The sequence below is a fragment of the Micromys minutus genome (genome assembly GCF_963924665.1).
Source record: "Micromys minutus genome assembly, chromosome: 7".
Classification (NCBI taxonomy): domain Eukaryota; kingdom Metazoa; phylum Chordata; class Mammalia; order Rodentia; family Muridae; genus Micromys; species Micromys minutus.
The window spans coordinates 10,060,377-10,075,911 of NC_137976.1; the positions used below are offsets into that span (position 1 = coordinate 10,060,377).

Sequence of the window (15,535 nt, forward strand, 5' to 3'; positions counted from 1 at the left end):
CCTCCAACAGTCACTCCTACTCAAATAAGGTAGTGTTGGTCTCTGAGCCAAGCATATTCAACCAATATGGCTTTAAGAAGATTTTACTCTATAAATAGTGGGACAAATATTATGCAAGTAATATTGGTGCTTAAGAGAGATGCGGGACTCCAGCTCCGGGGGTGGGGGCTTCACGGTGCTCCATGAGCCTCCCTGGGGCCTAGTCCCATGAGGCCTGCGTACCCCGGGACTGAAACCAGGAGACAGCGCAGGACCACCGCTCTGTGGGCCGGAGATGGAGACGGAGCGTGAGGCCCGGCGGGGCCCAGGGCATCTGAGGGCTCTCTCTGGGCGTCGGGCTCTGGGCCGCCGCCTCTGCCGCCACCACCACCATCACTACCACCACCAGCACCTCGGCTCCTGCCGGCGCCGTCGCCTCTCCCGCCCACCCCTCGCCATGTCCGAGGAGCTCTCGGTGGCCACGTCCTACACGGAAGATGACTTCTACTGCCCTGTCTGTCAGGAGGTGCTCAAGACGCCGGTGCGGACCGGGGCCTGTCAGCACGTTTTCTGTAGAAAATGTTTCCTGACTTCAATGAGAGAAAGTGGAATACATTGTCCCCTATGTCGAGGAAGTGTGACTAGAAGAGAAAGAGCATGTCCGGAACGGGCCGTAGATCTTGAAGAAATTATGAGGAAGGTTTCTGGTAGCTGCAGATGCTGTTCAAAAAAGATTAAATTCTATCGCATGAGACATCATTACAAATCTTGTAAGAAGTATCAGGATGAATATGGTGTTTCTTCTGTCATTCCAAACTTTAAGATTTCTCAAGATTCAGTAAGGAGCAGTAATAGGAGTGACACATCTGCATCTGATAATACAGAAACTTATCAAGAGGATACAAGTTCTACTGTGCATCCCACCTTTAAGTGTCCCTTATGTCAAGAGTCAAATTTCACCTGACAACGTTTATTGGATCACTGTAATAGTAACCACCTATTTCAGATAGTTCCTGTGAATCTTCAGCTAGATGAGGAAACCCAGTATCAAACTGCTGTGGAAGAGTCTTTTCAAGTAAACATGTGATGTGTACAGACATCTCTGCCTCCTTGCTACCTACAAGTGCCATCTTTAAGGAGAAGACATGAAGTCACCGTTTTCAGTAATTTGCTGTGCTTATTAATAAAAATAATAATCAGTCTACTTACTGTATTAGGTTTTTAATTGAAAATAAAGGTGGGCCACCCTAATTCCATTTTCTAGACAAATACTTTAACAGCATGGAAAGGGTTGTATTTCACTTGTGTGGTGACAAGGGAATCTGTTTTTTAATTCCTTGTATTACATATTCTGAATGTTTCTTTAAGTTGTCTTTGATATTTGGTATAGTTCCTTCTATTTAGTACAGAGATAACAGCAAATTCTGAACGATGTGATTCCTATAAAACTAATAAACCTGAGCCGTTTGTCAGAACTGCAGAATGGAAACTTGAAACGCTAAGTGGGATAATCCAAAGGGATTTTTTTTTTAAAGTAGAGATTCTAGCTGAGGAATACAATAAGAAAATTGTATTTATATAATGTTTAGTATTTTTGAAGACTGGTGAGATTTCTTTAATAATTTTGACTTTGAAAGCGTATTGTACAAATGTTTCTTTTTTTTTTTGCTATTAGAAGAACATATCAGTAAAAGAGGAAAAGTTTTCTTTGGTGGTTATTTCAATCTAGGTTGAGTAATTTGTAAACTAAATATGTTATAGGACAGTCCTTTGTAGTCAGTGTTTCTCACTAGCTGATGAAACTTTTAGTCAGTGTGTGATACATACACTTTGTTTTTTAAAAATCCAAAGTTGCAGATGTATGTGGATATGTACATAGACTTTTGCATGTATATACACACATATATATCTTTGCCTAGAGTTTGTCAGGTTATGTATAGAATTTCTATTAAAGAGTTTTAATAATGGACAAGCAATATAGGATTGAAGTATTTATCTCATTTGTTTAAAATTTTGTATGTTACCAAGTTTTTAAAACAGTAAGCCAAATGTATGGTCCAGTTGGCTGTTATTACACCTGAAAAATGTGTTAAATGGTGCTCAGTTGTTATATTTGAAAATGATTCATAGCTGATGTGTGGTGAGAGATTTTACCATCTACTGTTCACTACATTTTAGTCAAAACCAAGTTTGCTCTTAATCTTTGGTATAAAGTATTGTAGAGAAGGCCAGTTCACAGAGTAAAGGGTGAAGAGGGAATTCTGACATTCCACACTAACATAACACTGTTATGCTTTATTTAAAATAACTAAACGCAAAAGAAGATCTCTAAAGTAGTTTGCTGCTAATATATACATATATTGTACAAAAGGTATATTTTGATTTTCTTAATACCCTTGTTGACTTTTCTACAATGAACATTTTTTTAACTTGATTTAATAAAAATGTTAATTTTGGATGTGCAAAAAAAAAAAAAGAGAGAGAGAGAGAGAGATGCTTGGTTTTGGAGGCACTAAGCCTGTATTTGAAACTTTGATTATATAATAAAAATGTTTTCTTGCTCAGGTTAAGCTGAGGAAGAATAAATGATATTTGGAGCATAGGGATTGTTAAAAAATAGTCAATTGATTAATTTCTGCAAAGAACTTCCTCTATTGGGCACTACAACAGATCATCAATCACAACTATCTCCAAGCGACATTTCCCACCACATCAACCACATGAGCTGCTTCCCAAGGAAGACCTGACTGAAGAATAACTACTTCCTACTTTATTTCAACAAATGGCTGATAGATGTCTCAGTTTACGAGCCAGGTAGAAATTGTGCCCTGTATTCAGAATACCTGATCCAAAATAGATGACAAATCCTGAATCAGTTACTTTTTTCTGTTTATTTCCATCCCCCATTCTCTCCCATTCTCCTTCTTGCCTCCTCGGATGGACTGATGCCTATAACAAAGTGTCCGAAAACAGGACGTGCAAGAGGGTCATTTTCTGCAGTATTCTTCTGAGAAATTGCATGAGTTGGGTTCTGTTGCTCAAATTATTTAAAACCTCCATAGTCTACATTAGCTTTCATAGGAGTCCACTTGAAAATTCTCTCCACTGTGACATCTCTAGCTCATGGCACATTATATGATTAAAGATTATTGCCTGTCTCACTAGAATATTAGTGATGTACTCTTAGATCACCTTCTTCTTGTATATTTATGAGCAAATATAAATTTGACAGAATGTATTTATTATGGCTTAATAGTTTACCCAGAACATTTTATTTGAAATTGTATCCTCTCTGCACCTCCTTATATCATATCAAGTACCTTTACCATCTATATTCACACACACACACACACACACACACACACACACTACTTTGCAAGCTTGAAAATGCCAATGTTACTTTGTGTGTATTGTATTTCAGCTTTGGCTGCTCAAATACATATGCACATGTAAATGATCCTAAGAACTATGTCTCTCAAACAGTGAATATGGTATTCAGGAAAGGAGAATGCTCAGTGTGAGATCTATGAAGGCTTTCTAATAATCTGTGTACACAATCAGAAAACCTATGAGCTGAGTTTGTGTGGATTGACTTGCTACAGGCAGATTCATGCTATAAAACTAATGATACTTGAGAATAACATTTAGCTATGGAGAGGATACCACGGGAATACATTAGCAGAAATACCCCACAAGGGGAGGGAAAACCTGTTGAGATCATATGCAGAGGTTAGGAATATCCCCCATTTGAGAGATAGGGGCATCCATCAATCTCCAAAATAAACTGTTACAGCAGTAGCTAACCATAGGAACGAGCACAGGGACCCCAATGAAGGAGCTAGAAAGGGCTTACAACCCCATGGGAATAAAATTATCAACCAACCAAACCCTCCAGAGCTCCCAGTGACTAAAACACCAATGAATGAGTATGCATGGAGAGACCCATGGCTCTAGTTGCATATGTAGTAGAGGATACCATTGTCTGGCATCAATGGGAGAGAGACCTTTAGTCCAGTGAAGGCTCATTATCCCAGGGTGGGGAAATGTCATGTCACATAGGTGGGAATGGGTGTGAATGGGTGGAGAGGGAGCACCTTTACTGATGCAAGGGGAGTAGGAGGTGGGTAAGAGTGTGGTAAAGGGGTTAACATACAAAATGTAATTAAAGAGAACATCTAATAAAATGTTTTTAAATATTAAAGGAAACATGAAGATAAACAGTGATGCAGAGACTGAAGGAAAGGACATCTAGAGACTACCCCACCTGGGGATCCATCCCACATAGAGACATCAAACCCAGACCTAGCTGTTCTTGATGACAGGGGCCTGATACAACTGTCTTTTCAGAGGCTCTGTCAGATCCTGACCAATACAGATGTGGATGCTGGAAGCCTACCATCAGACTGATCACAGGGAGTTAGGGGAAGGACTGAAAGAGAGAAGGGGCTTTATCTGTCATCAGTGTGAAGAGAGGCCCTTGGTCATGTGAAGACTGGATGCTCCAGTGTAGGAAGATCCTTTCACCGTGAGGCGGGAGACAGTGGGTGAGAAGAACTATCACAGAAGCAGAGTAGCATGGGGGGTGGTTTAAGGGGTTTGATGTGGGGAAACCCAGAAAGGGGATCACATTTGAACTGTAAATAAATAGAATATCCATTTAAAAAAACAGTTAACATTTGACCCTGAAAGTGCTAGCAAAACATGTCAATCAAAGTTTCATGTGACTACCAATATCTCTCAAACTACTTATGAAACATTCTGTATGCTATGTAAATTAATATTATTTCTTTATACAGTAACTTTTTTCAATATTCTTTTATAAAACAACATTCTTTGATACAATAACATCACTCCCCATTGTTTTCCTTTCTCCAGCTTCCCCATATATATCTGCCTTTCACTCCCAAAACAAATTCTCTCCTTTTCATAATTATTGTAACATACATATGTGTCTGTGTAGTTATTTTTACCTTCCCACATCTACCCTATGTGTGAAAATGTTCCACTGTATCAGAATAATAACATCTAACAATATATAAAATATTAAACGATGTGAAACTGGGCTATTACGAGTATTTTCATCACTTTGAAAGACAGTCTAGAAATTGTGTAAGGGATTTTCTTCTTCCTTCCATGCCTCTTGAGCTGTATTTGATTTTTGTTTTGTTCCTGGGACTGATTACTGAATGAGGAAACCCATAGATGTGAGGAAAATTCTTTGTATGTAAGCTGTAACCATCAGCCATGAAGCATTTTTTTTTTTTTTTTTTGTGAAAGCAAAAGTATACATTTCAACATCCAAGATAGTATAATTTCCTTAATATATCCTGATTATAAAACATAATATATGTATGTATGTATATATATATATATATATATATATATATATATATATATATATTTAAAATGTTATAAGTATATGACAAAACTTTCCTAATCATCACTTTCTATCACTCACTTGTTTTCCCCTCTGCAAGTAGTTTTTGTTTTATATTATACCCTGACTTTAGAAGTTTCAAGTTTTTCTGTTGCTCTCTCTGCACAAAGATTCACCTGACCTCACTCTGATCCTTTACAGCCACTCACCAGGGAAGTTAGAGATCATGAGCACAAGCCCAGGCCCTTAGATAACAAATGCTCTCACTGAAATCAGGAGGGCAGGTGTGCTAAGGGTAATTTCCATTTTGGTCTTATAATGGTTTGTCTTTGGCCTGTGAACACCAGTCAACTCAGGTACCTTAGATACTGCTAAAACATATATTCTATATTTTTATAAGGCTATTGTTGTGGTCAAATAGACTATTTATACATAGAAGTTTACAAGATTAAAATCACTTTGTACCAGAAAGGCATATACATCAGAGTTCAAATTTTATGATTATAATTTTATGTCAGAATCAGTTCAAATCTTCAACTATCAAAAGCAATTACTATGACTTTATAGGCTGCATCAACGATCACCCCGGATCTGCCCAGGGCATTCTCTACTCCCATTGCTCATATAGAGATATGGTGGCATTAAGTGTCTTCTCCCATTGCATGTTATGTGTCCTCATTACTGACTGCAGAATGAAGTGGTAAAGACAACACATCTGTCTAAGCTCAGCTTAACAACAGCAAATGATCTCACTCTATTTCAAATAATGAGTTTATTTTTGTTTTACTGGGGTCAATCCGTCTATTGATAAATAGGAGAAAGGGAGTGACCTGAGTAATATCTTGGCTGAGATGTAATCAAAATTAGGTGGGAGACTCCCACATCATTTGTTAAGCATACAGCAGAAAGAATCCACATGAGAAGAATGGTAATTTGTCTGAAGTACCCAAGGAAAAACAATTCACGTTAAGAAATTAGTGAAACACTCTTGATGTTCAGGGAGGCCCTGAGGAACTTTGAATGAAAGCAACTTAGAAAGCAAGCTAAGGATTCTGCCCTGGGTTTGAATTATATGGTACTTTCTAAACCTTAGTTCTGTGACCACCACATATATCTGTCATTGGGTGCTGAAAATATGAAATTCTAAAAGAGTATATATATATATATATATATATATATATATATATATATATATATATATATATATATATATATGTATACATATATATATATACATATATATATATATATATATATTGTTACCTAAGTGTGTTTGTGTGCGGGCTCATATACATTGGTTCTTCGATTTATGTAATGTGTGTTTTTATAATCATCCACTTTAAAATCATAGGTTATATTAACAAGTATATTTTTTGAAATAAGTATGTATCCTCACAGGTTTTTATTTTTCTCATAAAATCAAATACGGTAGCATAAGCATTTGTGATGGAATAAATTCGAATTGAAGCAGTTAAAGTAGCAGCATTCAGTATGTGTAGATATTTGTAAGCCAAAACGATTTGGCATGAAATTTATGAACGAAAAATTGTTTTGAGAAGTAAAAGTTCCATAGTGAATATGACTGCCAATACTAATAATGTTGAATTTTAGTTTTTCAGTCATAATATTGATCAGAAGTCCATAGCTGTGACAGATAGTAGATAAAATCAAACCATGACATAACATTAAATAGACCAAGGAGAAATGCTCTTTTTGTGGTGAATTTGAAATCTAATATTTATGAGAAACTTTCACAACTACAGTATTTAGTGCTGTGAATTTTTAAAATATATATATAGTTACTCAGAAAATGCAATGCTAAACTAAAACTTTATACGATTTTACAAAAAAAAAAAAAATAATGAAATCACCTGAAGTTTTACTCTTTTTGGTCTGTTCTGATTTGTGTTCTGTATGTTTAAATAAAAGGAGGACTAACATTTTTTAAGATATGTGACATACAATGTGCTGACTTCTTGAATATCTCACTTTTGTAAAACATCACAGCATTACTATTAAAAACAAACTGGGCATTGAACATTTTCTTCAATCATTTGTTGTTTTTCCTGGGAGTTGGATGGTATGATATTGATTCTTTAAGAACTGGTTAATGCACAGATAATGAAAGCTTGGAATCCTGATCATGGCCATCATCCTGACTCAAATCAGAAAAGTGCATGCTAGTCAAAAATGAATGGCAGCCACTCAGAAGAGACATCTGGATAGGATTCGTGTTGCGAGTTAAATGCCAGACGCTAGCTTTGTTTCAGAAAGAAATATGTAAATGATCAGTAGTATTTCCCTACTATATTGAAAAAACATATTTAAAGCCATGTCATCAAAATATTTCGTAAAATTTTATTAGCTTTAGTATGAAATCCAGCTAGATGTTGTGCCTCAGGCACAAATACCTTGTATGGAAAACAAAGAGTGCCAATAATGTCTTCTTAAGTTCATGCACATTCCTATTTATATGCATATTTGAGAGGTCACATATAAAGAAGGTAATTTACCCAAACACATAGGTCATCAATAGGGCACAATTTCCTCTTGCTTCAAAGGTTCTATAGAGTAATGAAAGTCCTGATCCAAATAACTACAGAAGAAGGCTGATTATACTCTTTTGGTTTTTAGGTATATATTTAGGGGAAATTTCAGCATCAGGAAATGATTTTCTGAAAAGGATAATATCAATATTGCATTATCAGTTTTGGTTGAGAAGTTTCTAACTTTCTGCTTAAAGTACTAGACTATTCTTGTATTTTCGCTTCTAGTGATTTCCATAATACCAGAAAAAAAAAAAAAAAAAAAAAAAAAACTAGTTTAGAAATCTATACTTGCCTCTTGGAAGACACAACAATACCTTATGAAATATTTCTCAAGTTAAAACATTACAATACTAAAGATAATTTGTAATTCTGATTAATGTTTTTGCTGTTGTTGATATTCATATTGCATTTTGTTTGTTCAAAGCATACCTTGGATAAGGTGTAGATGGTCTACAATATAATATAATTTTATTATCTCACTATCAGCAAAGTACCAAAATAAATTAAAGAAAATATATAAAAACTGTTATTTTTAAATAACTGCCTTTCAACTTTAGAAATGCTGTTAATTAATTGTCAGATGAAGAAGACAGATTCCAAGTTTCAGACATCTTACCATACCTAACAGTAGATAAGGTCCTGGGGATGAGATGCTCACAGCCCCACACTCACAGTGTTTGATAATGTGATTGAGAAAAAGATCCTTGGCCCTCTTTATATAAGTGACCTGAAATCAACATCAAATGTCTGCAGTACTGACACCTAAGAGTCCACCCATCATGCAGTGCAACTAGTCGTCTCTACGGACTAGATAAATGCTTAAGATGGCTCAATACCTTAATTTTTAAACGTTAGTTAGATAACAAATTCAACACAGGGTTCTGAAAAAATTGGACAACTACATGTAAAATAATGAAACCAGTTTCTATTTGTCCTCCTGCACAAGTCAACTAGAAATGGAAGAAACATTATTTCACAAGTGTTGGATGTGTCTGGGGATATGGTTGAGTGGTTAATAACACTTGTTGCCCTTTTAAAGGGCCTGGGTTTTCATTCATTGCATCAACAGAATGGCTCACAACTGTCTGAAACTTTAAATCCAGAGCACCTAACAACCTCTTCTTTGCCTCCACCAGGCTCAGCACACATATAGTGTTTTTATATATATGAAGGCAAAATACTCTTACACAATCATTTTAAAAAGGAAAAAAAATGAAGGGAGTTACCTTACATTGTTGAATAATGTCAATCTTATTGTATTTGTGACTTGATACCTATGGTCCTTACAAATTTTATTCTCTACTATGTAGATCTCCATTTATATTCTAACATGTAAGCAAGATCATAAACTAAAGGCAAGATATTCTAACACCATAATTACAGTGCCATTGATATTTAAAATATAATTATTTTTTTCCTAATCCCAGATAAATACTAACCCAAGATGAAGAACATGCAATATAATATTGTTAGTTTCTATGCTCAATATAAGTATATTCTTTCAACCTCAGTTAGATACGATTTCAACTGAAATCAAGTTACTATTTCAGTGCTGCTTAGGTACCATTTCCACTACAGTATGGGCCATTAAAAATCATTATTTGTTCATCTGGACATTTTTTCATATACATGTGTCACTATTAAAACAGTCTCAAATGTTTCTACTTTCATGCAAGTTTTTACAAGTGAATTTTTTCTGCCAGTTATTTGTTTGATCAAATTAATATCTATATATATGCATGTATGTATTTATTTATTTTATATTTATTATGAGAGCCACATTATTAAAGCTCTCATAATATCCAAGTCAACATGTTAGTCACATTTGAAGGTGACTAAAACAGCACTCAGTCCTGTGAAACTTAGAATCCGTGGTGCATAGTTGTCTGTAAAGAAGCCAAGGCTAGTAAGAGTTGAGTGCTACATGAAAGAGTTTAACATGCAAAGATATGTGAAAGTCACTTGAAGGAATGTGTGTAGACACAAGTGCAAATATCAGTGAGGAAGGCCTATGAACCAAATTCTACAATGTAGACAGAGAAGATTTATTTAGGAGCAGAGCCTTAGATAACTGTATCTTAAAGATGATATATGCTCCACTAAATAAACATATGCTCAAAGGTCAGGGTTAAGATTTGAGTTATAACAAAGCAGTAATTTTTTGAGTAACACAACTTGGTAGGGTTCAAATATTAGAAATAGGAACTCAGCATCATCTGAACCCATGATAATATTACTTGTTAAATTATCTAATATTTTGCATTTATGTTGTTAACATTCACACCAAATCTTTAAGGTAGATTTCTAATTAGCATATTCACTGGATGGTTATTTACTTTCTCTTCATTGTCATGGGCATATATTTACATAGAAATGAAGACCTTTGAGCCATAATGCTCACACTCTTTCTGACAGTTTTTGTACTTTTTATATAATCTGATGTCCAAGCACTAATGATATTTTTCTGTAATTTGAACTGATTAAGATATTTTTGGAATTAGAACACATTTTAGAAAGTTGTTTATCTTAGAAGATCATTTAGGACAGGTTCCTCAGAGCTATCTAATCCATCTTACTCATAAGTGAGAATTTCTTCACTGATAAAAATCTTCAGCCAGCTCAGGCAGGTTCACATCTGGGCATGAGTGTTGTTCCTTGATTCATGAGCCTCTGGTACAATAGAAGGGTGTGGATTTCTGGGTAAACTTGAAAATCTACTAGAATAGAATTTTGAAATAACATGAATAAATTAATATTAGTTGATTGTCAAACACATTTACAAATTTAGCTTTTAGTATGAAATCATGGAGTAATATATTTTTCTACAAAACATATATTTTACTGATTAATAAATAAATAAGAGAATCCAGGATGTTGCTGCTGGAAACCTTACTGGCTTACTTAAAACAAAGTTTTGATAAAGCTTTTAAAGAACTTACATTGAATTTAATTATTCGTTAACTTCCTAAGATGATGAGAAACCCAAAAGACATTCTAGATTGTTTACACAGTCTAGTCAAAGTTAGGATGTGAGGAGATGAAGTCAATTGGCCAGAGTTTCAGGAACTGAGTCTCTTCTCTGTGAACTAAAACAGGTCAGGAGATTTTTCTGAAAGAATGTCTTCTAAATTAAAGAAGTACTGATAAAATGAGGGCAATTTAGTAGAGAAATGCAAGCTTGGGGAAATCATTTACAGCAATCTATAAATCTAGATAACTATAGTTAAGATTCCAGCTGATGTCTATAAACTTAATACTAATGTGCATTAAGCTACTTTGACACTGGTTATCAGCCGGTTTCATTAAAGATTGATCACTATTACATGTTTCTAAATTTAAATTTCACAGCACAGTAAGTATCTATCAAAGGGTAATGACTTTAGGTAATTTCGCAAAGTTTGTTTTTTTCTTTTAAAGAAAAAGAAAAACAAAATGTCAGCTTTCATTCTCTTTCCAGTCTCTCACCCTCTACACCTGCATGTGCCTGAAATTAAATCATTCATGGTATTTCGCCTTGATCTGAGGGAATATGTTATTCATACCTTCCTAAGAAGAGACAATTCTTTCTCATGAGAAGTTTCTTCAGTTATTGCATTGTTTCTTGGTGTGGCTTAGAAAAATATCCTTTGAACTCTTTGCCAAGGGAACTAACTTTATTGTCTATCCCCCTATTGGCTGAGCACCATGCTGGTTAAGAATGACTACTTTCTAAATTTAATCTTTCAGTTTGGGTACTAAATTAGTAGTTTTCATTGTTGGTGAACACTTAAAGTAAAATTTATATTTTCTGTGATTATCTGGTCTTTCCACAGTAACAATGGTACATTTCAGTGGAAAGCTCATTATCTATTCCTAACTTCTTTCATACTGATAAATCATTTAGGATGACAACAATGCCTGAATCATCTGCTTAGTAATTAAAATCAGGTATTAATTAGAAATGCAAATTTCTTATAGGAACCACTGAGTTACAGTTACTTTCTGATTAGAATAATTTCACAACTAACAATGTAAAATTACTAACATCTCTAAAATGATTTAATGTGAATGGTGTCATATGTATTGTGTTATATATTTTTCCTAAAAGAACTTGAAGCTTTAGGAAACAGTTAGCCTCAAGTTAGAACTGAGTCATGGAGATGGTTAGAGCTATATCTCGATTCCTTTTGTATCACAGATTTTCCTGAGATCATAACAGCCATACTAGTCACACCACTGACTGGCTGATACTCTCACAAAAACATTACCTCTCACCCTGTTAATTTCAACTCAAAATGAATCATTATTTCTAAATAAGACAAACTCATTTAGATGGTGACCTAACTAAGTAGTCTTGCATTATAGCGAAAACATGGTGGCATTAATAACTCAATCTCACAGTAAATTTATATGCCTGTTATGAGCAAGGCCATATTGTAAGAAACAGAAACTATCTCTAAGACTGTTTTTCAAGTGACCTGAGCTTGACCCTACAGTGCATATTCTCAACTATAGTCCCATGTATTTAATAATGATTGAATTAATGTCATGGCTTTAGGAAGAAGACATCTACAGGACATACCCACTCACTTGTATAAAACATGTAGTATAGGGAAGAGAAAGAAAATCCAAGAGTTGTAACATAACTACAGGTGGGTATAATCTTCAAATATACTTGTACTCAGTAGTGTTTAGGTCACCCAAAGGATACAACTGGAGAGAAGAATTGACTCTGAATGATGACTCGGACATGCTCATTGGCATAACTTGTACAAGTGGTGGTGAAAGCCTGGGAAAACTGGTTATATCTTATGGTCCTTCAAGAATCTTTGAGAGTTTAAGCAGAAATTACCAAGGCAATAATTGATAAGGCTTACCCCTGGTGACAAGTTTCCTCCAGAGTGTACCACCCTTTAGGTTGATTTTTGAAAGCAGAGTTACCAGCTGGGACCACTTGTTCAAGCACATAAACCAATGTGTGTATGCACTTTTATCCAAATCACACTTGTCCTTACTAGTTGTAATACTGACCACATGATATTTCACAAATTGGCTTCACATAGGAGTTTGTTTCTTCGTACTTGTTATTGTTGGTGCTTCAAAGCTTAACCTTGACTGATAAATCAATGTATCACTTCATACATTATTATTACATTTTTTAGATTATTAATATATCTTTAACTTTGTTAAAGATTATTACTGAGACTTATTATAGAAAATGGGAAAGAAATCAATAAACTGTTACAGCAGTAACTGGTCATATTTTTTAAAAATATTTACCACATGGGATCTTTCAATATTAAAACATTAAACTTTGGCTTCAATTTCCATTACTCAATGAAACAACTTCATTTCCAAAGATCGATGTAATTAATTTCATATCCATCCATACAGAAGTATTGGATACTCAAACTTGCCTCATATTTTTGGTAGTATTCTTTAGAAATTTTGCTTTTGTGCAGTTAATGATCATTAGTCACATTCATATTCCCTTTGAATAATGTTGTTCTTGTTGTAGTTTAGGTAATATGTTTGCAAATATCTATGAACATGTGATATATGTCAAAAGTGTGGGACCTGAGAAACAGCTCTGCATATAAGTGGTAACAAACATGCTGAACTTTACACTCTTCAATGTACCAGGAACTATGTGATTCAGAGTCAGGAAGAGATGGAACTAGGTAAGAAACACACACACACACACACACACACACACACACACACACACACACAGAGAGAGAGAGAGAGAGAGAGAGAGAGAGAGAGAGAGAGAGAGAGAGAGAGACAGAGAAAGAGACAGAGAAAGAGAGAGACAGACAGTGACAGAGGGACAGAGGAAGACAGAGAGAGGACAGGTTGTTTGTGTGGTATGACTAGAGATGAATGTAGGAAGCACAGAAACTTCAAAATCTGCCAATCTGATGATGTCTGAAGGGAGACTAGACATTCTAGTGTGATGCTTACCACAGACAGAATTTCCTCATTCTTGGATGTGATGCTGTATTCGAAGTATTTTAGCTGATTTATATATGCTTGTGAAGATTATTTGGGATCAATCACTCTACTTAATTTAAGTTAATAATAAATTTAACTGTATTGATAAGATATTTCCTCTGACACACTCAGACTTCTACTGAACTGAATAATTGGGAACCATCTTATAGTCATGCATAAAATATATGCTCACATATATATTAAAGAAACCTATATATTCCCTTAAGGAACACAGAATGGAATCCATCAAAAAGCGAGCACTATTACCCAGTTTGTGCTTCATACTTATGAGTTAAAAGCAAAGTAGTACTGAGCCAGCCTATTTTCTAGGAGAACAAAGGTTGCTTCTGCAATTAAATTCATGACTATGGTCTGAGCCTCAGGCATCTACCAGAGTATTCCATGCTGTTTTTGCTCCAAGTGTTAGTGTGGACAGGGCTTTAATAAAGTGACAGCTCGATAAATACAAAACAGAAGAGAGTTGAGTCTCCTAGTTTTAAAGTCAGGATCTATAAATGGGAAAAGTTTCAGAAATGGTGATTAAACCAAATTTATCTCTACTTGCATGCATGGAAATCTACAATCAAAAGATATTCATTATCTTCTGTAAATTAAAAATCATTTAGGCTAAGTTTAGAATATGCTTAAAATTTGGTACATTTAAAAAGATTGTTACTATTATATATAAGACTCTTACATTTTACATATGCATGCAATACAATTAGGGAGAAAAGAAAGTCATGAACTAGAAGAACAGGGGCATTGGTATATGAGCATTTGGGAATGCTGATAAGGGAAAGGAAAAATGGTACAATTATATTGAAGTACTAGAAATTGCAAAGCATTTTGATACCTATAAAGAGAAACTCTCAAATGTAAATAGGGTGTTTGAAAGCCAAAAATATGTTTCATATGCTGTTTTTTTTTTTTTTTTTCAGCAAAATAAAAGCTAACTAAATCACTTGTCTTAACTTGTTTAGGACTTATTTGAACCAGATATCATTTTAATTTTATTCTAAGATGATAATTATCAGTAGACTATCTAAACTCATTCATTTATCATTAAGCGTTGCCTTAAATTCCCTTCACCCATAGTATTATAAACATGATTGTCTATATATCTTCTGTCCTTATGGAACCTTAACATGATTAAATGCTTCCTTTTCAATTCTCTGTCTCACCACAACAGTGATCTAGACAGCTTATTAGAAAAAAAAATAAAAAAATCAAAATCAACAAACCAAACAAAAACAAAGGCAAATAGGCTGCAAGCATCATAAAGGGAGAAAGGGGATTGCCGACATAGAGCATTTTTGTAGCCTTTCCAATTTACTAATTGTGAGCATTTTTGGTGTGCAGCCAACTAGAAGACATACTGCTTTTAGGAGTTTAATCCCTGACATCTAGATCATGGGTAAGCACATAATTATAGCATCTTCCTCTTCCAGTAGAGGAAGGAAGCTGCTCAGCCAGATGAACGTCAATAGTGCCGGAATTGCTATTGAATAGAAACTCACCTTGAGTGGGAAGGAAAAAGTGCTGGTTGCTAAGCTACTGATAGGGTTTGCCCTTCCTCTACTGCATGGCCTGTCACTAGGTCAAGGCACAAAAGATGACGCTAAAGCTGACTTTCTTTCCTGGCTGAATGGTTTCATAG

General features: G+C 34.9%; 1 pseudogene across 1 annotated transcript; it reads left to right on the forward strand.

The window, feature by feature from the left end:
* Nucleotides 1-427: 427 nt before the first annotated feature.
* LOC308422384 (E3 ubiquitin-protein ligase RNF138-like) lies at nt 428-1,390 on the forward strand (annotated as a pseudogene). Its single transcript has one exon. The product of its transcript is annotated as an E3 ubiquitin-protein ligase RNF138-like (transcript).
* Nucleotides 1,391-15,535: the final 14,145 nt, after the last annotated feature.